Raw genomic sequence first — 26,180 nt, forward strand, 5'->3', positions numbered from 1 at the left:
TATAGTTCTGTAGACATCAGGGGACTTGTTGAGTATCACACAACTAAGAAGTGGTGGAACCATGATGGAAGTCATTCCATTTTTAGGCATTCCATTTTTCTGTGAGTTGGAAAAAAATTCCTCAAAAATAGTCATTTATTCCTTGTAGAACTTTTGCCACAGCACACATGCATACACAGACACGTAGACACATGCACACACACACACACACACACACACACACACACACACATACACAAACACACACACACACACTCCAGTTTGGAATATATTCCTACAGATTGAAGCAGCATTCTCTCTTGAGCCATTTATCTAAGATCAGGAGCATGGAAGCAGAAGGCAACTACCATGTGAGATAATCAGAGATAGAGGTTGGTAAACTTCATTCAGGTTGTTTTTCTCCACATGCAAGATGGATTTGTTAGGCTGACAACTAAATCACAGTTTTACACGTAAGTTAACCTCCCCCTGGCCCTTGATCACACCTTCAAATCATGCTAGGCAGTGATTTTATTTTTAAGATACATTTTTTAAAGGAGATATTCTTTTCTTTTTTTTAATGTTTATTTTTGAGAGAGAGAGAGAGACAGAGCACAAGTGGGGGAGGGGCAAAAAAGAGAGGGAGACACAGAATCCAAAGCAAGCTCCAGGCTCTGAGCTGTCAGCACAGAGCCCAACGTGGGTCCCAAACCCACAAACCTCACGATCATTACCTGAACCCATTGGACACTTAACCAAATGAGCCAGCCAGGCATCCCATAGGGTACATTTTTCTTTATAAGTGGTTCAAACTGGATTGCTTTTTCACAGAGGATTTGAAAATAAAAAATGCTGACATAAATCACAGCATTATAAGAACAAATACATATTTTCAAATCTTTCTATTCTAAATTCCAAAAAAGAACAGGAGCCACAAGCTGATTAGCTGAAAACTTGATTATGTCATTCCAAAGGCAGCACAGTTAATAATCTGCTAAAGTAATTCATGTTTTATTTGAACCCAGAAGAGAACATCTTTAAAATTATAAGTTATGAAAACCTGTCCATAAATTTATATTATATAAAAATAGCATTTGTATGGCTGAAGAGATATGCAGCTTAAACTTAATTAACAGCATAGTTTCTCAGATTATGACCCATTTAACAAGGAGTTTCAGGTATTCAGATTTAATTATATGCACAAATCTCATCATGGAATTCTTTGTCCTATTTAAGATTCAGTTTAAAGTATGAAAAAAAGACCTAAATTGTTTTATTTTGGTGGATTAATCACACAGTGAATTTTGATTATGTATCACACTTTTAAAAAGTTGCTTTAATCACATCTACCAGATTCATTCCCTTTCATTTACTTTTTTATCATAGAAGTTCAAATACCTCTATTATTGTGTTATTTATATTTCAAAAGAACAATAATAAAAATAACCTAGAATTTCATGATATTATTCTTTAAAATTTCATGAGTAGGGGGTCAAACGTTTGGTGACCCAAATGGAATGGGAAATTTCTAAAAGGTCTCCAAACTCTAGGCTTTCCATTGAGCTGCTTGCTCTTTGCCCAACAAATATTTACTGTGTTTCTACTGTGTGTAAAACACTGTGGGGGGCTTTCAAGGTGAATGAATCAGACAGGATCTAATCTCACAACCTGGTTAAAGAGAAGGGGTGATAAAGTACATTCACAAACAAACATGATTTAGGGAGGTATGTGATAAGTCCCGTAGAAAAGATACAGATAAAATACTAAGGGAATCTTGAGAAAGGAGACCAGCCTGGGTGGCCAGAAGAACTTCATGGAGTAAGGAGATACTAGAATAGAGGCTTAAAAGATGGCCTGGATTTCACAAAGTAGAGACACTGACAGATGCATTTCAAGCAGAGATAGTTGTAGCTGAAGCCACCATACCGAGGAGAGAAAACACAAATTGTGCTTGGCTAAGACAGTGTCAGTAGTCTAAACTAGAATTGGGTAAAAAGAGGTAACAATAGAGAATTGAGTGGAAAAGCCTAATTAGAAGTTTAGAAGTTTTGTCTCTAGGCACTGGAGAACTACTGAAGTATCAGATCATGAGCCTGGCATATTTGAAGAATGATTTGCTAAGAGAATCTCAGAACAGGGCTGGAGAAACTAGAGACAGGGAGACAAATTATGTGGCTGTTGACAATAGAATGATGACATTAGGAACAATATAAAGAGCAAATATAAGAGATACAACAAAAACAGTATAAATAGAACTTGGTAAGATATTTGTTGGTGTGTGTGTGTGTGTGTGTGTGTGTGTGTGTGTGTGCACTAGTTAGGGGTGGGCAGACTTAGGGAGAATGATAGCACTCTTTATGGAAATAGGAGAGTCTCTGGAGGTGAGCTGGTTGTGGTGGAAGGATGTGGTGGTGTTGAACTTGAACTGATGGGAAACAAGGGCATTGAGGAAACAGGCCTCTGAAAGGGAGTTGAGGAGACCAAATTTGATTGGACACAGAGTAATTAATTCCCTCAGGTCTCAGATCTCAAGTTGTGCAGATCATTTAGTCAATTTAAGTATACTTTTCACATAGGGCTAAGACTATATTTCAGAGCCTGCTTATGAAAAGAACTTAGCCCTCTAATTAGAATTTAGAGGGCAGGGGGCCTAGATGGCTCAGTCAGTTAAGCGTCTGACTCTTGATTTCAGCTCAGGTCATAATCTCATGGTTTGTGAGATTGAGCTCCATTTGAGCTCTTCTCTGTGCTATCAGCACAGAGCCTGCTTGGGATATTCTCTCTCTCTCTCTCTCTCTCTCTCTCTCTCTCTGCCCCCCATCCCCTTTCTGTCCCTCCCTTGCTTGCACACTCTTTCTCTCTCTCTCAAATAAATAAACTTAAGAAAAACAATATAGGAGGCAATGACTACGGTTTGCGTTGTACCGAAGGCAAGAATGGAGCCAAAATCACAGACACCATACTGGATCATTGATGAGGCCAGAAAAGCTTTGAACCCTCATTCTTAATATGTATGACTGGATTGGGGCGCCTGGGTGGCGCAGTCGGTTAAGCGTCCAACTTCAGCCAGGTCACGATCTCGCGGTCCGTGAGTTCGAGCCCCGCATCGGGCTCTGGGCTGATGGCTCAGAGCCTGGAGCCTGTTTCCGATTCTGTGTCTCCCTCTCTCTCTGCTCCTCCCCTGTTCATGCTCTGTCTCTCTCTGTCCCAAAAATAAATAAACATTGAAAAAAAATTAAAAAAAATATGTATGACTGGATGTGTTTTTATTTTCCCTGAAAATCTAGAATGTTTCTTCTGGCCTGGACTGAAACAAACTCACTAATTAGCTCATACAGAAATCTACTTCTTGCTTCTTTGCATCCATCTCCTTTGCATTTATTTATTTATTTAGAAACCTTTTTTTTTTTTTAGGAAGTTTTAAGTTTACAACAAAATTGAGAGGAAGGTAGAAAGATTTCTCATATATTCTCAGCACCCACACATGCTTAACCTCTTCCATTATCAACATTATTCACCAGAATGGTAACTTTTTTTCTTTTTAACCAAGGATGAACTTACATTGACACATAATAATCATTCAAATTCATAGTTTACCTTAGGATTCATTATGGGTTTTATATATCCTATGGATTTAGAGACATGCATAATGAAAAATATCTGTCATTATAATAATACAGATGTAAAAATCCTAAAAATTATCTGCTCTGCCTATTCATCTCTGATCACACTGGCCACACTCCCTGGTAAACCACTGATCTTTTTAGTGTCTCCACACTTTTGCCACTTCCAGAATGCCATATAGGTGGAATCATACACAATGTAGCCTTTTCACATTGGTTTCTTTCACTTAATGATATGCGTCTGAGTGTCAGTGTTTATTCGCTTGTGAAATTATCAACAACATGTTTGACTTCTAGTTCAGGTCACTCTTGGTACTGAGGATATTTACACATTCTTCTTTTAAACTTTCAGTAATTTTTATACTGGATTTAGAAAAATATAATAAATATAAACACATGTAATAATTTTAATATTTAAAAGCTAAATTGTTTTAAAAATTTGCCTCAAGGCAAACTTGCATCATAACTTCCTATTAACACAGATAAATGAAAATTGACTATAACATTGAAAATTAGAAGTGTCTTACAAAAACTAGATTTTTTCAACCTCAGGTAAACAGTAATACACTACAAATTTTTGAGGTAAGACTTACTCAGTTTGGTCTCAAATTGATAGATTTTTTTTCTTTCTCACAACTAGATTTCAAGACTTCTAACTACAACCCTCAAATTTACCGTGTGGCACTTTCTCTTGTTTTCTTCCCATTATGTCAGCTTTCCATTTTGTGATCTGTATGCCCAAAGTTGTTTAAAAAGGAGCCCAGACTTCTAGCCTATAAACACCACTTCCTCTGTCCCCTGAATTTATTTAAATGGCTGATACTTGAGCCCAGGGGATTGTTTATACTAACACCATGGAGTCAAGAGTACTTATTACCTCTACCTCAAGCTATCCATAGGTCGACAGCATATGGCAAGACCCCTTGTATTTCATTACTTCAAAACCAGATTTCCTTTCTGAAACTTGGCTTTACAGGCTTTATATTTTGGGTCCTCACTCACCCACTTTGTTGATGAGTACATTAAAATTTATGTTTGCAGCCCAAAGTGTATTTCCTTTTCCTTCCAGCTCATTGTATTCATTTACATGTTCTCTGACATTGTAGAAATGACAAATTGGCACTGATTATTTTTTAACCAACTCTGAATGTTTGTGTGCTTTCCTTTTGCAAAGAGAGATTCCCCAATCGTCCATGTCTTTAACACCTGGAAAAATGTATTGAGAACAAGCTGGATAGGATTATTTTTCTAACTTAAAAAAAAGTGGCATTTATTTGCAGCCTAAGTAGCTATGGAAGCCAATTAACAGTCTGTGCATCATATTATCTCCTAATGATACTCTCTACATGACAGATGATTTTATAATTTAAAGTTAAAAATTACATTAATATCAATTTATGAAACTGATTACCATGAAAAAAGGTAACCTAGACCATTTATTTTTAACAGACATTTCCTCTCACTGGTTAACAAAATGTTTACCAGAAACTCATTTTCATTTTGGAAATGTTTCTCTTAAATTTCATCTACTCCAGAGAATTCCTGAATTATAAAAGCCTATAGTAGAAACTATTCATGATGTTGCAAGTAGTTATATTTTAGTTCATCAGTGGTATGCTTTGCCTTTGGGGCATAAGCACATGCTGATTATCTAGAGGTTTTCCTAACAGTTGCAAAGGATTCAGTCCTTCTCAAAAGCCATTTTCACCTATAGACATGCCATCCCCTGGCAGTAGTTTTTGCTGTGTAGTATCTATCATTCGACCTGTTGGCATGATCTTGGACTCTTAGGGTTTTTCCTAATTCCTGATTCCCTGCCAAAGATGTGCTGGTATTTTATTCTCCAGTCCAGTGTCTCATGTAGGAACAGGACTGATTGCTTTTCAGAGATTAAGGTTGAGGAGAGATCAGGTCTCAGAATTTACCCATGAACAGTTCACTTAGGGTAGGCCAAGTGGAAAGCCAACTCCCATAATGTTATTTAGAAGGGCTGGGCCTTGCTGTTCTTGCCCTTGTTCTCTTGTCTCGTTTATGAGTCAATATAAATAATAAAAAAGTCGTTTCTATATCACTTGTCCCCCACACTCCTCCCCAGTTGGGTGAGTGGTAAATGAGAGATGAAGGAGTGAGCATCACTGAGAATATACAACCTCATTTGTGTCATAGGTGGTTTTTAAGGACACCTTGACATAGTTAATTCAGAGAATTGTAGCTACCTTTGTTGAGTCCCTGAAATGCATCTGGACATGTACTTGTCACACTTACTGTGCCATTCTACACACACACACACTTTAAACACGTATTCCCTTTTAAAATCCCATTGTCTAACTAGTATCAAGATTATAGTAGGTGTTTTACAAATATTTACTGAATAAATGCATGAATGCATAACATTGTAGGACTATCTCAGATACTTGTAGGTTGGTTGATGGGTTTTTAAAATGTTGATGTACAAAAGTGGAATAGGCTTAAGGATTAAAGCCAAAGGACCAAAATCTTGATTTCTGCTTACTTTCATTCCATGACTCAGACTCTACTGTTCTATTTTGAAGGTGTAACCAACCTCATACATTCAGATAATTCTTATTTTAAATGTGTGACAATCAGGCTTTGAAAGATTTTAAATTACCATGAACTAACTAGGAATACAAAAGAGAAGTCTAGAGGGATCATTTTATGTATGTATGTATGTATGTATGTATGTATGTATTTACTTTTTGATTTATATCCAAGTTAGTTAGCGTATAGTGCAATAATGATTTCAGGAGTACAATCCAGTGATTCATTCCCTAGATATAACACCCAGTGCTCATCCCAAGTGTCCTCCTTAATGCTCTTTGCCCATTTAGCCCATCCCCCCACCCATGGCCCCTCCAGCAACCCTCAGTTTGTTCTCTGTATTTAAGGGTCTTTTGTGTTTTGTCTCTCTCCCTCTTTTTATATTGTTTTTGCTTCCATTCCCTTATGTTCATCTGTTTTATATCTTAAATTCCACATGAATAAAGTCATATGATATTTGTCTTTCTCTGACTAATTTTGCTTAGCATAATGCACTCTAGTTCCATCCACATTGTTGTAAATGGCAAGATTTCATTCTTTTTTATTGCAGAGTAATACTCCATTGTGTACACATACCACATCTTCTTTATCCATTCATCATTCGATGGACATTTGGGCTCTTTCCATACTTTGGCTATTGTTGATAGTGCTGGTATAAACATGGGGGTGCATGTGTCCCTTCAAAACAGCACATCTGTATCCCTTGGATAAATGCCTAGTAGTGCAATTGCTGGATAGTAGGGTAGTTCTATTTTTAATTTTTTGAGGAACCTCCACACTGTTTTCCAGAGTGGCTGCACCACTTTTGCATTCCCACCAGCAGTGCAAAAGGGTTCCTCTTTCTCCACATCCTGGCCAACATCTGTCATTGCCTGAGTTGTTAATGTTAGCCATTCTGACAGGTGTGAGGTGGTATCTCATTGTGGTTTTGATTTTTATTTCCCTGATGATGAGTGATGTTGAGCATTTTTTCATGTGTCGGTTGGCCATCTGGATGTCTTCTTTGGAGAAGTGTCTATTCATGTCTTTTGCCCATTTCTTCACTGGATTATTTGTTTTTTGGGTGTTGAGTTTGATAACTTCTTTATAGATTTTGGATGCTAACCCTTTATCTGATATGTCATTTGGAAATATCTTCTCCCATTCTGTCAGTTGTCTTTTAGTTTTGCTCATTGTTTCCTTTGCTGTGCAGAAGCTTTTTTTCTTTTTTTTTTTTTTCAACGTTTATTTATTTTTGGGACAGAGAGAGACAGGGCATGAATGGGGGAGGGGCAGAGAGAGAGGGAGACACAGAATCGGAAACAGGCTCCAGGCTCTGAGCCATCAGCCCAGAGCCCGACGCGGGGCTCGAACTCACGGACCGGGAGATCGTGACCTGGCTGAAGTCGGACGCTTAACCGACTGCGCCACCCAGGCGCCCCAGAAGCTTTTTTTCTTGATGAGGTCCCAATAGTTCCTTTTATTTCCCTTGCCTCCAGAAACATGTTGAGTAAGAAGTTGCTGTGGCCGAGGTCAAAGAGGTTTTTGCCTGTTTTCTCCTCTAGGATTTTGATGGTTTCCTCTCTTACATTTAGGTCTTTCATCCATTTTGAGTTTATTTTTGTGTATGGTGTAAGAAATTGGTCCAGGTTCACTCATTTGCATGCCACGGTCCACTTTTCCCAGCACCATTTGCTGAAGAGACTGTCTTTATTCCATTGGATATTTTTTCCGGCTTTGTCACAGATTAGTTGGCCGTACGTTTGTGGGTCTATTTCTGGGTTCTCTATTCTGTTCCATTGATCTGAGTATCTGTTTTTGTGCCAGTACTGTACTGTCTTGATGATTACCACTTTGTAATACATCTTGAAGTCCTGAATTGTGATGCCTCCAGCTTTGGTTTTCTTCTTTAACATTTCTTTGGCTATTCGGGGTCTTTTATGGTTCTATACAAATTTTAGGAGTGTTTGTTCTAGCTCTGTGAAGAATGCTCGTGTTATTTAGATAGGGATTTCATTGAATATGTAGATTGCTTTGGGTAGTATCAACATTTTAACAGTATTTGTTCTTCCAATCCATGAGCATCGAATATTTTTCCATTTTTTGTGTGTCTTTTTCAATTTCTTTCATGAGCTTTTGTGTAGTTTTCAATGTATAGATTTTCACTTCTTTGGCTAGGTTTATTCCTGGGTATTTTATAGTTTTTGGTGCAATCGTAAATGGTAACAATTCCTTGATTTCTCTTTCTGCTGCTTCATTATAGAAATGCAACCAATTTCTGTGCTTTGATTTTATATTCTGCAACTTTGCTGAATTTATGGATCAGTTCTAGCAGTTTTTTGGTGGACTCTCTTGGGTTTTCCATATAGAGTATCATGTCTTCAAGGAGTGAAAGTTGCACTTCCTCTTTGCTGATTTGGATACCTTTTATTTCTTTGTGTTGTCTGATTGCTGAGGCTAGGACTTTCAATATCATGTTGAATAACAGTGCTGAGAGTGGACATCCCTGTCATGTTCCTGACCTTAGGGGGAAAGTTCCCAGTTTTTCCCCATTGAGGATGATATTAGTGGTGGGTCTTTCACATATGTTTTGTATGATCTTGGGGTATGATCCTTTAGAGGGGTCATTTTAAATCTCTCTGCCTATACTATCTAGTAAGAGGTTGGCTTTACGTTATTTTTTTAATTGAAGGAATTAATGAAATAGGGCTCCAGGGCTAATAAAACAGAGAAGGAGAACAAACCATTTTCAAACACATTCACATACTTTGAGGTACCACTTTACGTGTTAGAAGAATTATTAACTACTTTTACTTAAATTAGAATAATTGCTCAGAAAAAAATTTAGGTTATTTAAGTTTAGCTAATAGTAGTATTTTTAAAATAACAATAAAAATAACTTCATTTATGTAAGTTTTCATCGTTAGCCTTTTCATTACTTCAGAATGCTTTTCTATATCTGATAATATGAGTTAGGAGTTTGGGACAGAACATGGATAGAACACAGCACTCAGTGGTACATGTTGTACTGTTTTTAGGCTGCTTTTAAAGGATGCTTTTCTTTCCTGAGACTTGGTCTCAGATTTGATCTAAACAAAATTGTTGCTACTACTCTCCTAGAATCAGGATTTCTGAGCATCACCCCTCAACATTTGTTTGGAACATTTGTACTAAAGTCTAGCTTATCTGCTGTCAACTTTTCACTACCAACCCCTTTGAATAGACACCCACCCAGACAGAGAACAAGCACCTTACCTCACAAATCTCTGTGGGGAGAGTCATAAATGAGAGCTTATTTAAGCAAACTCTTACTCATTTTTATCCTACGTGGGATATATATGTATATATATATATATATATATATATATATATATATTTTTTTTTTTTTTTTGCAATCTTTCAGATGCTAGAAAATCCTGGCAGTGTGTATATGAGTGTGTTTTGGAGGAGGATCGGTCTCATTGAGCAGAAGACAATCCTGACACAGAAGTTTTTCACATTAATGTGATGAGGGCTGAACTAATCTAAGTAAAATGAGAGAATCAAATTAGTCTTCTTTTCCCAGGATCATGAAGGACCACGACTTAAGCTCAAATGAAAATTAATTGTTTCAATTATTTTAGAATCAGAAGAGACATTGGCCACCCAGTTGGTTCTTCTGAGTTCCTAAATTCCACTCTGTTAGGAACACAACAACTTTTCAGCTTTGTATGGGCAACACTTAATGCACACTGGAGTTTGGAGTGGTTTCTGGAAAATACTACTTTTCTGTGTAGAAGACTCAGTTGACCCATGCAATATACTGGGGTTTGTCCACATAAATAATGATTAGCATTGGAATAATTTTCATCTTTATTAATTGTCATCTGCCATAAGTTGAGGAATGTTATATCTGAGGCTTTAACTTACAACTAATACATGGGGAAATAGAGAGTTTGCTTAAATATAAAATATTAGTAATGGGTATTATTTAAAAATTTTTAAGCACCAAGACAAACTCATAAGTGCATTACAGAAGAAAATGTAGATGTATATAATGTGTATGTATATATGTAATTAGAAAATGTGGAAGGCATATATTATAAGCATAAATTCATAATAGCGAAAAAGCTTCCAAATCATAAATATGGGTCAATGTCTGCTTTAGATTCTGGGTACAATCCTGGGAGCCAGATTCTCTTTGTACTACTTGAAGAGTAGCCACATTTCCATGAGAATTTCCTCCTAAGTCCCAGTGTAGATTTTGATAGCACTGTTTGCATTTCCTTCCTATATGTAAGGAAGCTTTTAAAAAAGAGGAAACGTTGCATTAGGCAAAATATCAACTTGCCCTACAGATAGATATAGCAGTGCTTAAATGATAATTATGCTGCAAATAAAAAATAAAAATACCGTACAAGTAATTTGTCACCTTTAAAAGAGTTTGACTCCTTTGAAAATGTCTGTTGATATACTCATGCAGTTACTACATTTGTTCATATCTAAGGGTCTTTCCTCTAAGGGGTCTAGTAGGGCCAACTATCTTACATTACTTTTTTAAAAGGATAACCATTGTCCTGTTATACCATTCCAATTAATTTTTTTTCTCATGAAGTTTCTGGAATTTTTCTCTCCTCCCAGTTAATGCAGGTCTAAGCTCCAGACCCAACAGCTTAATTTTGTTTTTTCTAATTAAATATTAAGTTGTTGCATGATCTCTTGTCTATTGGGTGAAGCTTATTTGTTCATTTTGACATGCAACTGCCTATCTGTCAACAGATAAATGAAGCCATGTGCCAAGTTATTCTATTTAATTAATTGTTTATCCTAAACTTTTCATGGAATGATATATTTCAGAGAACAAATTAACTTATTTGAACTATATGTTGAAGTCTAATATTAGCCATGAAAATAAACATTAGAGTGTGACCATATAGGAGAATACTGTTGAAAAATAGATATTGACTAGGCCCTCTGGACATCAACCAGAACTTTGATTGGGTGAATCTAAGACACATGTTAAACTTAGTTTTAGTTAATGAATATTATTATAAGCTAACCATTTGGAACCCAGTTGATAGGTATTTTTCTTCATATTTGTGGTTTTTAATGTAATTTGAAGGATAAGAGTGTATTCAGACAATTCTCCAAGATTGAGCAGCTTTTATCCTATTTATGTACCAGACAGAAAAACAGATGACAACAATACAGGCTTTTCTGTCAAAGAAAAATAATACTCAAGGGTGCTGATTATGTCCATGGACTGGATCACTCACTAGCTGTTAGCAGTCTTTGGAGAATCGCAAAGCAGGGGAAAGGTGGCAAATGATTGATGAGAGTTAATACTGTAGACTTGGAATTGATGGACTAGCAGGTTTTACATTAAGTTTAAAAATTAATCCCCATGCAGATGGCTATTAGAAAGTCAGAGATATAAGCACTTAGGGTTTATAAAAGCAATAGTAATGTCTATCACTGATGGCACAACAAAAACTAGAACTGCATTGTGTTTGACTTCTGCTAATCTTTATGACGAGGTTACCCATTACCATCCTCATTTTACAAATAAAGAGTAAAATACACTTCATTTTTATTTATTTATTGAGAGGTATAATTAACATACAATGTTACATTAGTTTCAGGTGTATAATGTAATTATTCAACAGTCTTGTACATTTCTCAGTGCTCATCAAGACGAATGTGCTCTTGGGGCACCTGGGTGGCTCAGGCAATTGAGCATCCAACTTTGGTTCAGGTCATGATTTCATGGTTCACATGTTTGAGCCCCACATTGGGCTCGCTGCTGTCAGTGCAAAGTCCACTTTGGATCCTCTTCCCCTCTCTGTCTATGCTCTCTCAAAACTAAATAAACATTAAAAAAAAAAAAAAAGGTAAATGTGCTCTTAATCCCATCTGTCTATTTCAGTGGCTCCCCCACCTCCTGTCTGGCCACCACCAGTTTGCCTTCTGAAAATACACTCACTTTAAATAATTTGCAAGAGATCACATAAGCACAAAGTGACCTAGCTAAGAATTAGACCCTTCCTCTCCCAAATTATCTTCAACATACAACATATACACCCCTCACTGATACTTAAAAATTTTTAATTATACAATATGTGCTTACATAGATCATATGATAGTATTCGCAATTTTACATACTTTAAATAACATATTAATTATTATGATTACATAGTTACTTTAAAAATGTCAAACAGTGCAGACATGTATAGAATAAAATGTCTGATAAAAAAGTAGAAGACAGTTGATTAGGTATTGCTTTTAAATTTGTAAATAGTAAGGAAACTATTCCATAATAATTCAGGTTGGACTTGTCTTCGGTATTAATGTTTCTCCGTCTGATAAGATCACTGGTGGTCTATTTCAAAAAGCAATTGGAAAGCATTATTTTATCAAATGGTGCTATAGGACATCACACCAAACTAATAGCACACACATAGGAGGGCAGTGAGCCATTGGGCATATTCAGATATGTAGGGTCAGATCAGCTCTTTGCACATGTGTGGTAAATATGTGATGGCAAAGTGTTCCACTGAAAATCGCTTTATGGAAGAAAGGATTTTCAAATGTTCTTGCAGGATTCTTTTGAAGAACCCTAATGTAGATTAGTGTATATCCTGACAGTGACCTGCTGATATGTGAAGCAAGGAAGACGCATTGATTATGTGGAACAACCAAGCAAAAACAAAGCCTATACCTGACTTCTATCCTGCGATCCATCCATCACTTTCAATAAGATGTCTCTTGATTTACTTTTGAAAGAAACTGCTAATATGGAAATAGATATGGGAATATAATCAAATATCTATCATAGGCTGAGCCTGTAACTTCAGGGCCAAAATACCATGGCTTTTATAAAGGAGTCTAAAACAGCAAGCTTTCTTAATAATCTTGAATACTGATGAAAATGGCTAGGACCCTATGAATTTAACTTTCCCCCAGGACTTTATTTTCTTTGCTCATCAGGTAAAACTATGGAAGATATGTTATTGACCATACTTTAAAAATCATGATCAAGTGTTACAGTAGAATTTCAAGAAATGCTTTTCAAAGACAAATAAAACTAACTTGAAGGTTAGTACTCGGTTTGCTTCTTTCTCCTAAGACAAAATATTTCAATCTCCCAGCTTTTCAATGTTATATGATCCTGGACTTAGCATCTATGGAGTGCTTGGATTATTAAGAAACCTAACATTGCAAATGGGTCTTGGAGAAAGAGAAGATAGCACAGTGGACTCAACAAAAGGTGTGTCCAGTGATAGAGTTTGCATTTTGTGCTTATTTTTCCTTTCTTCCTTTTTTTGTCTGTGGGTGGGAGGAGGGCATGGATGGGTAGGATGTGTAATCAGCTGTTATCAATCAACTTTGGAAATTCCCTTGTGGTTTGACATTTTTGAGGACTGGCCTGGTTTTCCTGTTGGAACACATCCAAACCCCAGAGGAGGGCTCTTTGTCTCAATTGTAGATACTAATAAACAGAAATACACATGGTATTTTTATTTTTCTTATTCTTGGATGAGGTTAATTAGTTGGTTTGCATTTGTAACTATGTCTTCTTTTAAAAAGTGGACTGCTATATACAGTAATTATTAGTATTTGTTAGATTTTGTTTTGTACAACAGATTTTGAGAATGAAGCCCATTATGGAAATTTATACCTTTGCTAAAGAAGTACATTGAATTCAAGAACTATTTTCTTGATTTAAAAGAGTAAGGTTGGAAAAACAGTTCACAACCAGTGTAGAGTTTTGCAATTGATTTTCTCCCCAAATTTAAAACTAAATGTTAGTTTTTTGGGGGTAAGTCTGCATAAGATTTAGCTTTTATACCATTCCTGTGAAGTACACACACACACACACACACACACACACACACACACTCTTATCAATACTTATTTTGTAGGGTAAGGAGACATAGCCTTAGGAAGACTCTTTAAAAAACTGGCCCAAGTTTTTACAGCTAAAAATGGGAAGAGTCAGAATTTAAACCCAGGTCTGCTTGACTCCAAAGTTCTGCTGCTCATTTTTGACACCAAACATTGCCATCCTCCCCAGTTTTTACCTGCTGTCAGTGACAGTAATGATCACCAGTTATTTGATTTTTTACAAATGGTTGACTCTAGCCACTTGTTTATGTGAGGGACAAGTCATAGATGCAGGTATAAAACCTCAAAGTTTCAAGGAAACAAAAGATATAAAGGAGGTCAGAGCAACTGTTGAATGTACACAACACAGAGGCAGTATGTGCAACCTTTTTTCTCTATTAGGATTCCTTTTAAAAGGTAGAAAGAACATAGGCTTTTCCATCACTAAACATCCAGCATTTAATCCGAGTCATTTTTAGTTCAGCAAAATTGACATAAGCCAACAATTGCCTATGTATAGAGTTTATACTGTGGAGAGTTTGCCAATATAGTATTACAGATTTTTTTTCTTTTAGATTCCTTACCTTCTCACCTTCCAGAAAAATGTTTAAGTGGTTTTAAAGCCTGCACCACTTGACCTTCTTCCCTTTTCGTGTGTGTGTGTGTATGTGTGTGTGTGTGTGTGTGTGTGTGTGTGTGTGTGTGTGTGTGGTATTTGGTATGAGGTGTCACCTTTGGGAATTAAGTTTTCATAGGGCCAGGTGCAGGACTTTTAGAATGTGATAACTCCTGAGAAAATGATAAGAAGGTTTTATTCTTCCTCTTCTCTTTCTTGTCAAGCATGAGAGGGTCTGACTTGAGGCATTTCTCTTTATTGGTTTTTCCTCCAGCATGATCAAGAAACTGATTTGTGCCAAAATCAGAATGAGTCAGACAGTCCGAAACCAACATATATTTGGACCAGTGAGCATGGATGTACTGAAATGAGCCGTAGCAAACTCTCTTTCTGGATGTTTGACCACATGCAAACAGGATGAGATGGTGGCTTCACAATGGGTGTGGTTCTTCCACCTCTCCTCCCACAAACTCCCCTTCCTCTCTTTCCCTGCATGTGTTTCAAATTGGAGCAGTGGTGGGTGGGAGAAGCAAGAGCTGCCCTGCAACTATAAATAGTAAAGCCAAGAATTCTGAGTGTTCGGAAGGGGAGGTAGAGGGAGATAGAGTGGGAGAGGTGGGAAGCTACCCAAAGTTAATCACTTGCATTGCCTCAAACCAAATCAGCTTCTGTAGCATACTAAGAGTATTGAGTAAATATGTGGCCAACCTCAAGCCCAATCTTAAAACAAAATAAAACATCAACAATGATTTAAAAAAAAAGACATAATAGAGATGGTCCCTGATAGATAGTCACCTCTGTTAACTGTTTGGAAAAATACAGTTATAGTCAGGACTAATGTGGACCAAAACTCATGGAAAGATTGATGGAAATTCATTTTAAAAAGCCACACACATGAAAATAATTTACACAGGAGGTTTTTCTGCACCACAGCTGTGCTGGTTATTTATTTTGGACCAGTTTGTGCAAAAAGTGGTACCAAAAATGGACTTAGTTCTTGCTTGATAACCATACAGATGTCAAATTAGTCCCCTGAACTCAACAGCCCCCATTACTGCATAAGTTGCTGTTTAAAGACAGACGGTCTTTAGAGTCTCCAGGTATTCATTTCCTTAGAGCTTTCTTTAAGACTCCACCCCTGGATCTCATCATTTGTAATCTCTATCTCTTGGTGCTGTTTCTCCTACAACTTAAATACACCCAGAAGATATAGAATGGAAGACAGAAGACTGAATAGAACCACTGTTAGTATATGAACTGCCTCTGCCTTGGAGTGGGAAATGTGCTTATAAAGAGTACTTCCAGACCCATAAAAGTTAAAGAAAGGAATTCTCCAGAGCATTGTTGCTCCACCCCTAGACCCTAGATATCAGAGGATTGAGTCACATCTGCTTTAATGCTCCCTGATTTTCCTTTAAACCCCTGAACTAGGATGAGACAAGTGGTTCATAGCAGTTCCAGTGCACCTTGCAGGGTGGCACTATCATTGCACCTTGAAATGTAATAGAGCTTGGTGCCTCTATGTGGAGCCAGCCAACACATGTGCAAGGGTGTGACATTTATTTAAGGGATTTGGAGAACAAGGTCTCATGCACATGCAATCAGAGGCTTCTGGTGTCGGTATTCATTAAATTAGCCTCTTGCAAAAGGATCTGGGGATTGATACATCAAAACTCTGCCTTTGTGAAAGGGGCATGTTTGTATAGTTCTGATCTGATTCATAATCATATTCATTATTTGGATTTGTACACTGTCTTTCTTTCCATGTTGCCAAAGTGCTTCTTTACTAATCTAGAATTATAGTGAATTAAATTTTTTAGGTTAATGCAAAGTTCACCTCTTAGGCCACCTCCCAATGGAATATATTTGTTTTGAAGAAGAACTTATTTCCTGAAAAGAAGGCCTTAATTTATTATGAGCGCCTTTGTTATATTTCTGACGGGAGGGGTGGTTGTTGAGATTATTTCCCAGTGCCGAACATACAGCCTTGGACATAATAGACTTAAAGTTGATGCATTTCTTTTATAGATCAATGTGTTGAAGCACAAGGAATCAAAATATTCTCCAAGACTCAGAGCTGTCTGGAATAAAATTTAAAATGATGCTAAATCCATTAACTAACACCACCCTCTCCTCACTGAAAATGCTGCATGTTGCTAAAAATCAATTTTGGCAGGCACTGAAACTCTCACTGACCCAGACCAATATATTTAATTTAGCTATGTTCTTTTCTCTGATTTTTTAATTTCCTTTCCTTTGCCAAGTTTATATTAAAATGACTAGAAGCCATAAAAATTAAAATTTTACAAAGCAAATATTTTTTTCTCCCACATTAACCTACCACAATACAGATGTCAAATTCTGTTTCATGAGCAGAATCCATGATAGCACAATAGCAGAAGGGTCAATTTGCTGTTAGCTCATAAAGGATTTTTTACTGATCTAATATTTGGTAGGCTCAGTTTTACCACAATTGGAACAATGGCCCTTGATTCTTTTTTCTAATTTATTAGAATGTTTTTAAAGAAAGAGAATAAAGTTGACCTAACGAGACCTGTGAAATGTACTGTCTGTTCTTGTCAGTGCATTTTTAATTTTAATTTTGTAATTAAAAAATGAGAACACAGACACTGGATTAACACTTGACCTTAACCTTATTCTTGATTCAAAGATAAAACATGTCAAACATGTCACTTTTTGAAATGTGGAAAAATCAGTGCAACCATTTGCCAAAATAAGCAATGCCTCACTTCACTCTGGCCTGATCTTTTTCTTGGGGAAAAAAATAGATGACATCCTCCTGCTGGCTTCTTGACAGAGTTGATATAAAACAGCCTTGAAAATAAGTCCTAGCCACTCAAAGTAGAAGTCCAAAGTAAAAGCAGAATGCAATAGGTTATCTTACCACTAGGGGGCAATAGATACTCCAGCAAACTGTCCCCAGGGAAAGGGATTGGTTGTGCTGCTATTTCTCTTGTATTCTTTTTCTTGTTGGTGTCCTTGGGACATTTTGTATCCATGGATATGCATTGTCCTTTATTAAATGGTACTGGAAAGAGAAATAAAGAATGACAAAAAGGCTTTGAGATTGAAAGGGAGGAAGAGGGCCAAGGCTGGTAGTATAAATGTGACAGGGATAGAGAAATTTAACCAAACATTTTGCAGATTTATGTAACCTTTGAAAGTCATATGTGAAGCTTAAATATATATCAGGAAAAATACATTTTAATCCTTTCATAGTCATGATTCTTGTAGTTACTATTTGCCATGGGCTAAATGTTTGCATCCCCTTCCAGAATTCATATGTAGAAGCCCTAATCCCTGATGTAATGGTATTTGGAGGTGGGGCCCTGAGAGGTGATTACATCATTATGGTAGAGCTCTCGTGAATGGGATTAGTGCCCTTGTAAGAAGAGATATGGGAGAGATAGTCTTTCCCATCAGAGGAAACAGCAAGAGGGTGTCTGTTTGCAGAGGAGAAAGAGGTTCTCATTAAGATCCAATCAACTGACACCTTGATCTTGGATTTCATAGCCCCCAGAACTGTGAGAAATAAATGTTTATTGTATGGTATTTGTTATAGTAGCCCTCATGGATTAAGGCATGATTGATGCCCTTAGTTTTGTTATCTGAATTTTGTAACACTCACCTTCTAAGGCCATAAACAGGTCTTTTTTTTTAATTATGAATTCTAGGCATTTTTTCTAGTTTAATTTTATGCTGTTCATTGACTGAATTAGTTTTAATGGAACCAAATAAAAAGAGTACATATTAGAAATAAAAACCTTAGACAAAAAGTTTATTCTTTTCAAACTGTTTTTGATCAGATTTGTAGTTCTTTTTTTTAAAAAAAATTATACATTTATTTATTTTTGAGAAACGGAGTGAGACAAAGTGTGAGTAGGGGAGGGGCAGAGAGAGAAGGAGACACAGAACCTGAAGCAGGCTCCAGGCTCTGAGCAAGCAGTGAGCACAGAGCCTGACGCGGGGCTTGAACCCACAAAGTGTGAGATCATGACCTGAGCTGAAGTTGGAGGCTCAACTGACTGAGCCACCCAGGTGGCCCCAGATCTCTAGTTCTTAACCAGGATACTCCCATTCCCCCTGACTTATAGGACATTCGGGAATGTTTGGAGACATTTTTGAATGTCACTACTTAGGGGAGGAGTGTAGCTACTGGTATCTAGTAGGTAAAGACCAGAAATATTACTTTGCACAGGACATCTCTCCAAAAAGAATGACCTGATTCAAAATGTACTGAGATTGAGAAACCCTGCTTCAGAGCAAGACAGATAAGGGAATGCATCTTTCTTTTCCTTTGGTGTAATTAGTATTAGATTTATTTTTTTACTTACTTATTTAAAAGATTTTATTTTTTTAAAGTAATCTCTACACCCAGTCTGGGGCTTGAATTTACAACCCTAAGGATCAAGAGTCGTATGTTCTGCTGACTGAGCCAGCCAGGCATCCTAGTAATACCGGTTTTAAAGATGATGCTCAACTAACATTTCCTGCTCCATCACAAAGAAAACATTGTCATTCAGGGTAAGAATAAAGATATGGTTGCTACAGGTGAAAAGAGACCCATGATATTAAGAGAACATGGAGGCAGGATGGCAGAAACACTGTCAGTAATTTCGCCAAATCATGGAGAATAAGAGAAAAGTTAGAATTCGACAGATAGATGTGGTGTGCCCATTTTCAGAGAGGAAAAGGCAAAATTCTGAGTCCTATTGAAAGCTGAGTGGTATCGAGTGAGGAGCCAACCAGATAGAGCTTTGACTAGCTGTGTTATAGCCTTTATCTTTCTTTTCTTGGCCTAATGGGGCAGAAGTGGTATAAATAGATTTGAGTGAACCTTAGTTTTTTACAATTTATGTAGGCTAGGTGATTCCTTTTGGTAGATAAATAACATTTGAGTAATCCCTGGATTAACTGCATCTTGAACAGGAATATCTGATTCCCATTGCAAGGTTTTGAGTTAGTCTTTCCTATCTGATATTTTTTCCAGTCTCAAGTGAAGACTGCTGAAGACAACCTGGTAGACTCGAGATAAAAAAGATTATTGCAGAAAAAGAAGGATACGCAAGTGGTAAAAGATACACTTTAACAAGGTCCTGAAAGTCGGCAACATAGGAAGAAGTTGGGGTGAGTAGAGGTTTATTTAGAAAATTATTTAAGTAATTTAATGGATCATAGCTTCATATTAAATTCAAGTTAACCCCAGTGGCTTCTGTCTGTGGTAATAGATGCAGAATGTTCAGAATTTGGAGTTTAAATCTTAGCTCAGGCCACACTGGGAGGGATGCGTGTCAGACAACCTGGAGTATCCAGGCAGGAATAGCTATGCTGGTGAGGGCATAGGAGCTGTGCCATGTGATGAACAATCGAAAGAACTAGGAAAAGAGAAACAAAGGGGACATAAAGTAATTGTTTCAAACTACATAAAGGGCTCCAGGGGAGGAGAAGGTTTGGGCTTTTAGTGATTGCCCCTAAAGAAGGACCTAGCAAGTTCAGGAAAACAGATTTGGGCTCAAAACAATAAACTCTGAAAATGAATGGGTTCCTTTGGTTGAGTTCCTGTCACCAGAGGCTAGACAATGAAATAATGTGGCTTTTGGTTTGTTTATTATGAGACCATTCAAACCTCTGAGCACCAGATGGACTTTAAATTATCTTCCAATTTAGGATTTAGTCATTTTTATATCATCCATAATAAGTATAAAGCCAAATACCTTTTACGCTATTCTGATTCTGTTAATAAATATTAATGCTATCACATTCATTATGAAGTAGTTTCAAATTCCCCAAAATAGGGTTTTTCTAAGTGTATGTCATGAATGGGCAAGGGTCTCTTTACATCTCATACACAAATTTTCATGAGTAAAAAATTTCAGATTATGGCATACTACATTCTTTTTTAGGGAGTCACAATGCATATTACCATGTTAGAGGTGCTGAGAAGTAGTGCAGTTAAAAATAAGCCTTAAATTCCTTGGTGAAGCACTCAGTCCTCCGTTAGACCTTTCCTGACTTGTCAGCCTCAATGTCCATAACTCTCCTTAGGAACTCTTCTCTCTGGCCACCCAGTAAATTCTCCCTTGCCTTTTCCACCCTTTGGCCCTGGTCATTTCCTTTATTTGGAAGATTTTAGTGCCTGTGTCTGCCCAGGGATCACCCTTCCTGAAGTCAAAACCTAAAAGAATCCCTCTCACATTTGCGCTCATATCACAGTCTAAAAGTGGTTGCATTTCATGTGCTTTAGTTATAAGCCCCTGACAACACATTAGAACATAATATGTTCTGACGCTTGTTATAACACCTGGTATCAGGTTTCTTCCCAAGTAGGTATTCAATAAATCTTTCTGGAATTGTTGCAGGAACCATAAGGCAGTTGGAACTCAATTCTCTCATACTCAGGTCAATGTAAATATTCTTAATATTAAGAGCATAGTCTGTGATAATCCTGAAAACCTTTTTTTTTTTTTTTTTTTTTTTGGCAAAGCATCCATATGGTTCATAGTGATTTTTTTTAAACAAATTACTTTCACTTTGTTACTCTTGTTCCAAACTAGATGAGTGCCTGCCAGATGAAGGGGTGGCTTTGTAAAGATCACTGTATTTCAGTGAACAAGCCCTGTTTTCTGTTTTCGTTATTCCATTTTTAATATTTTGTTTTTATTAGAGATTCATGGCAACACCTTTGTAGCTAGATACCTGGTTTCTCACCACAGACTGCAATAATGTAGTGGTTTTGCTCTTGGGATAAATGTAATATATTCTTGGTCATCTTGTCAACTTCATCTAGAAAGAGAGGAAGGTTTTTGTCTCAGGTTGTTGGAAGTCTTGTCCTGGGAACCTATGTAAGGCTCTCTAAACAACTGAAGTGGCAGAGCGTAAGGCTGGCAATGATTGTCCCTTTATAACTCAACAAGCAAGGGAGATTTGCAAATAAATAAACAAGCAATGCTTTTCTCTCCATTCTGGACCCCCAGCTTCTTTCTCTCCAGAAGAATGTAGTCAAAATTTCCCAAACCAGATACTTTCGACACCTGACCCAGAATCACAAATAGAATAGTTTTAGCTGTATTTAAGTGGGAAGTCCATCTAAATGGAAGAGATAATTCAGAAAGGGAGGGATTATTTTCAAGGAAAGGCATCCATCCATCTTTACCAAATAAGATCTCTGTGTTATAATTTCCTTCCCTACAGAATTTTGGCTCTCTCCAAATTTCATCTTCCATATTTCATAACTTAGAGCTCAAATAAGCAATTAAGGAGGTTAATTTTCTAATAAACAACAGTTTAGGATAACTAAAATTACTCTAAAGTTTAAGAAAAAGGTGAAGATATTTATTTAGAAAATATTTCATCTATCTCAAAGAGCTTTCTTATCAAAATAAAGTTAGAAAATAACTGAAGTTTAAAAAGTTACTTAAGTTTGTGCATACAGAATATATATATTGTGTCTTTTCTTTAAAAAGAATTCATTGGACAATTACTTAGTTAGATTTTATTTTTCCTTTTACCTTCTTTGTCTGTGGCATAATACCAGGATTAAGGAGCATAGTTGTAATTAGCTTACCATTTCTTAGCCCTTTAGTGGTTAACATCAAATCCCTGAAAAGCTGTGATTCAGTATCCTGAAATGTCTAGTCAAATGCCAAGTGCACCAAAGGTAAACAGAAATAGAAAGAAAATTACCTTGTTTTCATTGGGTTATGAAATAAATCTTCTACAAGGATGTACATATGAAGAAATTCAAGAGTTCAATTCTAACTCTTTGAAGGATTTTACCATTTATTTCTTCCTTGACAACTTTTAGCCAGAAGTTCATTTACTTTTCCAGGTGAGGAGTGGAAATGTGCTGTGCCCTACTGAATTGCTCTTATCATATGATCAAGTTCTAGTTAAAGATTTTAGCTGACAAATGCCCAAGCATCTGGAAAAAGTGTGGGGCTCTCATTAAGACATTTGCATTTTTCAACATGCAACATCTAAGTCAGTTGCTACTTAGGCTATTGGGGCCTTTTCCTCTTTGCCTCAATTGGATGGTTGATTATTCACCTTCATAATTCTCCCACTCCCTCAGTAGCCTGAATGACTGAGTGTCCCCAGAGTCCTCCCAGTATTTCTCTGACTACTTTTTATCCACCTTCTTTTAAGAGACTTACCAGGCATGCTTCACATCTGGCCTTCTTTCTGCTTTTCTTTGATAAACACATGAATTTCAAGTGCAGGGTAGGGAAAAATTTTATCCTTTTTCCTTTTAGGTTCAATACCTAGGGCTGTGTAAATTAAACTGACAAAAGACAGACTAACAAGGGAAAAAGCATACAAATTGTATTTGAAGTTAATATCTTAATTTTACATATGGATGGGATTCTCACAGAAAAGAAAATGAAAAACCTAAAGAAGCAGTTAAAGAGCTTATATACCATTTGAAAGAAGAGTGACAAATCTGTGGAGAAGCGACAGTACAAAAGAAAAAGGGTTGGGCTTCTAGGAGTGGTAACTTGTGATGAAATAAATATATGAGGGAAATTAATGGAAGATAAGGGTTATTTCAGTAAGGTTTGCTAATGAGATTCAAATTGGTGCTGTCTCTAACTCCATAGGAATTGACCTCCTCTTCCTGGTATGGGGGAAGAGAGATAACTTCCAGAAAGGGGAATCTGTGTCCTGCCTTTAGGCAGAAAGTGGAAGGATAGAGAGCTTTCCCCTGCTGTTCTTCAGTTGCCTTCACCTCAAAATAATTCTCATGCCAAAATGACATACTTTCGAATGGCACGTTCTGATTGCCTTCCGAAGCTTTCCTGGGAAGTCATTTTGAGACACATCTCCAAACTCGCATCAAATCCAGCGCTTAGGGAAGAGGCTTCTCTTCACACATTGGCACACATTGGGCAGAACTTCGAGCTTCCGCAGTATCAGTAAAATTCTAGGCTCACATTTATATGCCCCTCCCTCCCTCTACCCACTGGGTCTTGTTCTCTGTCCCAGTGTCTACTGACCCACCCCAAAGACATTCCTTCTTCCTGTTTTCTCTTGTCCCTCATGGCCCAGGGCACTGTCATCTAGTTTCATCCTGGGAGTGAACTGGAGCATTCCTCTGCTGTCTTTCCAGTGTGCCACGATTATAGTATGAAGTCTTCATCTTGCTTCCTTCAGAACTTTCCTTTTTCATTTTCAGCCATCTTACCTACCCCCGCTCCTTTTTTTTTTTTTTAATCTGTATCTTCAAAATACAAGCTTTGAGTTTCAAATGTATAATTTTTTTTCTCATATGGGCTTCAGGAGCAACTTTTGGATATTGAAAAATTAAATATTAACTTATTCTTTCTCTTTGAAGCTATAACAATACTAAATTATGATACTGTGGTTGCTGATGAATGACTAAGTGGTTTATATTCAAGCAAGTTGGGAGTAGGAAAGCATGAAAATAGATGTTAAATTGCTATACTTTGTTGAGAAAATAAAAGCCACTAGTTGGAAACCCCCTCTTACTCTGTCTACCAAACCTACAGCCTTGCTTACATCTGTCTCCATGATCTTCCTTTCTACTAATATCTATATATTTTTAAATTCTCTAGCTCCTATCAAAGGTATGTGTTACCTTTCTGATTTTGTTTACTTACAGACTTCACCCTTTAAATTATTTCCTCTCATTTATGCATTGCCAAGTTCCCCCTTTGTTAGATTTTTCCCTTTTGCATACAAACATGATTGCATCTTACAAATAAATAAGAAGTTAAATATCTCCCTCCAATCACTTTCCTTTGTAGCTCTTCCATCTCACATTACACTGCCCCCATTTCCTGTTTTCCTTCCCATCAATATTTCTCAAAAAGGAAATGTGGCCACTCTGTCTCCACTTCTTCCCTGTCCTTTCATTCCTAAATTCACTTTGATCTGAGGCCCATTCTCAAGCTCCACTGGAATTGCTTTTGTCAAGACTAATGAGAACCTCCAATGGCCCACGCAAAGAACACTTTCTGCCTTCCAGTTACTTTATCTCACATTAGCAGTTGCTCTAATTGTCCATTCTCACCTTTTTTCTAGTTAACATCCCCTGACATCATAGTCCTAGCCATGGACCAAGCCTTTTCTGGTTCTTGTTTATGTGCTTGAACTTTAAACTTTGGAGTCTTAGTGAGGCCTTCTTTTCTCTTCATCTGTCTTCCCTTTCTACTTCACTGGTCTCCTCTCCTCCCTCCTTTTTCTCCTCTGATCTATTTGCCTGCTTTGCTTCCTTATAGAAAATTTCTTTGTAGGTGATCTCATCCACATTCATGACTTCAAGCAACATTCTATACACATTCTGTGAGAGTAAGGACTTGTTTATATTACTTGTTTATTAGTGCCTCACTATCTATTGCAATGCCTAGAAAATAGTAGGTTCTTGTATTAGTCAGCTCAGGCTGCCATACAAAATATTATAGACTGGGTGTCTTAACAGAAATTCATTTCTCAGTTCTGGAGGTTGGGAAGTCCCAAGATTAAGGGGCCAGCAAGGTAGGTTTCATTCTGAGGCCTCTTCTCTTGGCTTGTAGGCAGGTGCCGTATCCCTGTGTGCACATCTGACCTCCTCTCTGTGCTGGTGCAGAAAGATAAGCTCTCTGGTGTCTTTTTTATAACAGTACCAATCTCATGAGACCAAGGCCCCACCTGATCTTATCTAACCCTTTTCACCTCTCAGGGGCCCCATCACTAAATTTCATCATGTTAGGGGTTAATGCTCCAATATGTCAATTTTGGAGGGATAAAAACATTCAGTCTATAATAGCTCTTAACAAATATTTTTGAATAAACTATTGACTATTTAAATTTACTTATTATTGTTTTTAATTACACATTTGTTTTTTTATATTTTAATGGAAATATATTTGACATATGTCATGCAGATTTAAGGTATACAACATGTTAATCTGATACATTTATATGTTGTGATATGATTGCCATTGAAGTGATAATTAACACCTCTATCATGTTACATAATTATCATTTCTTTTTCGTGGTTGGAATAGTAAAGTTCTGGTATCTTAGTAAGCTTTATGATGATAATACAATATTGTCTATATTTACTATATTTTTCATTAGACTCCCAAGGCTTATTTACTATTCATTGTAAGTTTATACCCTTAAACAGCATGTATGCTATTCCCCCAGACTTCATCCCCTGATAACCACCATTTTACTCTTTATTTCTGAGTTTGGCTTTTAGATTCTGCATATGAGTGATACAATATGGTATTTGTCTTTATCTGCCTGGCTTATCTCACTTAGCATAATGTCCTCAAGGTCCATCCATGTTGTTGCAAATGACCAGATGCCCTTCTTTCTCATGGCAGAATAATATTCCAATAATATATAGTATATAAATATAGTGGTAGAAGATATATACTACATCTTATTTGTCCATTCATCTGTTGATGGGCAAGATAGTATGGCATTGGCATAAAAATAAATACATAGATCAGTGAAACAGAATGGAGAACCCAGAATTAAACCCCCACATATATGGTCAACTAACATTTAACAAGGGAGCCAAAAACACCAAG

The 26,180-nt window shown here is 36.9% G+C and overlaps 1 long non-coding RNA gene across 1 annotated transcript in view; it reads left to right on the forward strand.

Moving 5' to 3' along the window:
* LOC123384358 overlaps window positions 1-26,180 on the forward strand; it is a 272,165-nt gene that overhangs the window by 213,135 nt on the left and 32,850 nt on the right. Inside the window, exon 3 of the long non-coding RNA XR_006595351.1 lies at window positions 19,631-19,767. This is a non-coding gene — a long non-coding RNA (uncharacterized LOC123384358). The remainder of the gene's footprint in view (window positions 1-19,630; window positions 19,768-26,180) is intronic.

This window comes from Felis catus, chromosome A3 (genome assembly GCF_018350175.1).
Source record: "Felis catus isolate Fca126 chromosome A3, F.catus_Fca126_mat1.0, whole genome shotgun sequence".
In the NCBI taxonomy this organism is placed as follows: Eukaryota; Metazoa; Chordata; class Mammalia; order Carnivora; family Felidae; genus Felis; species Felis catus.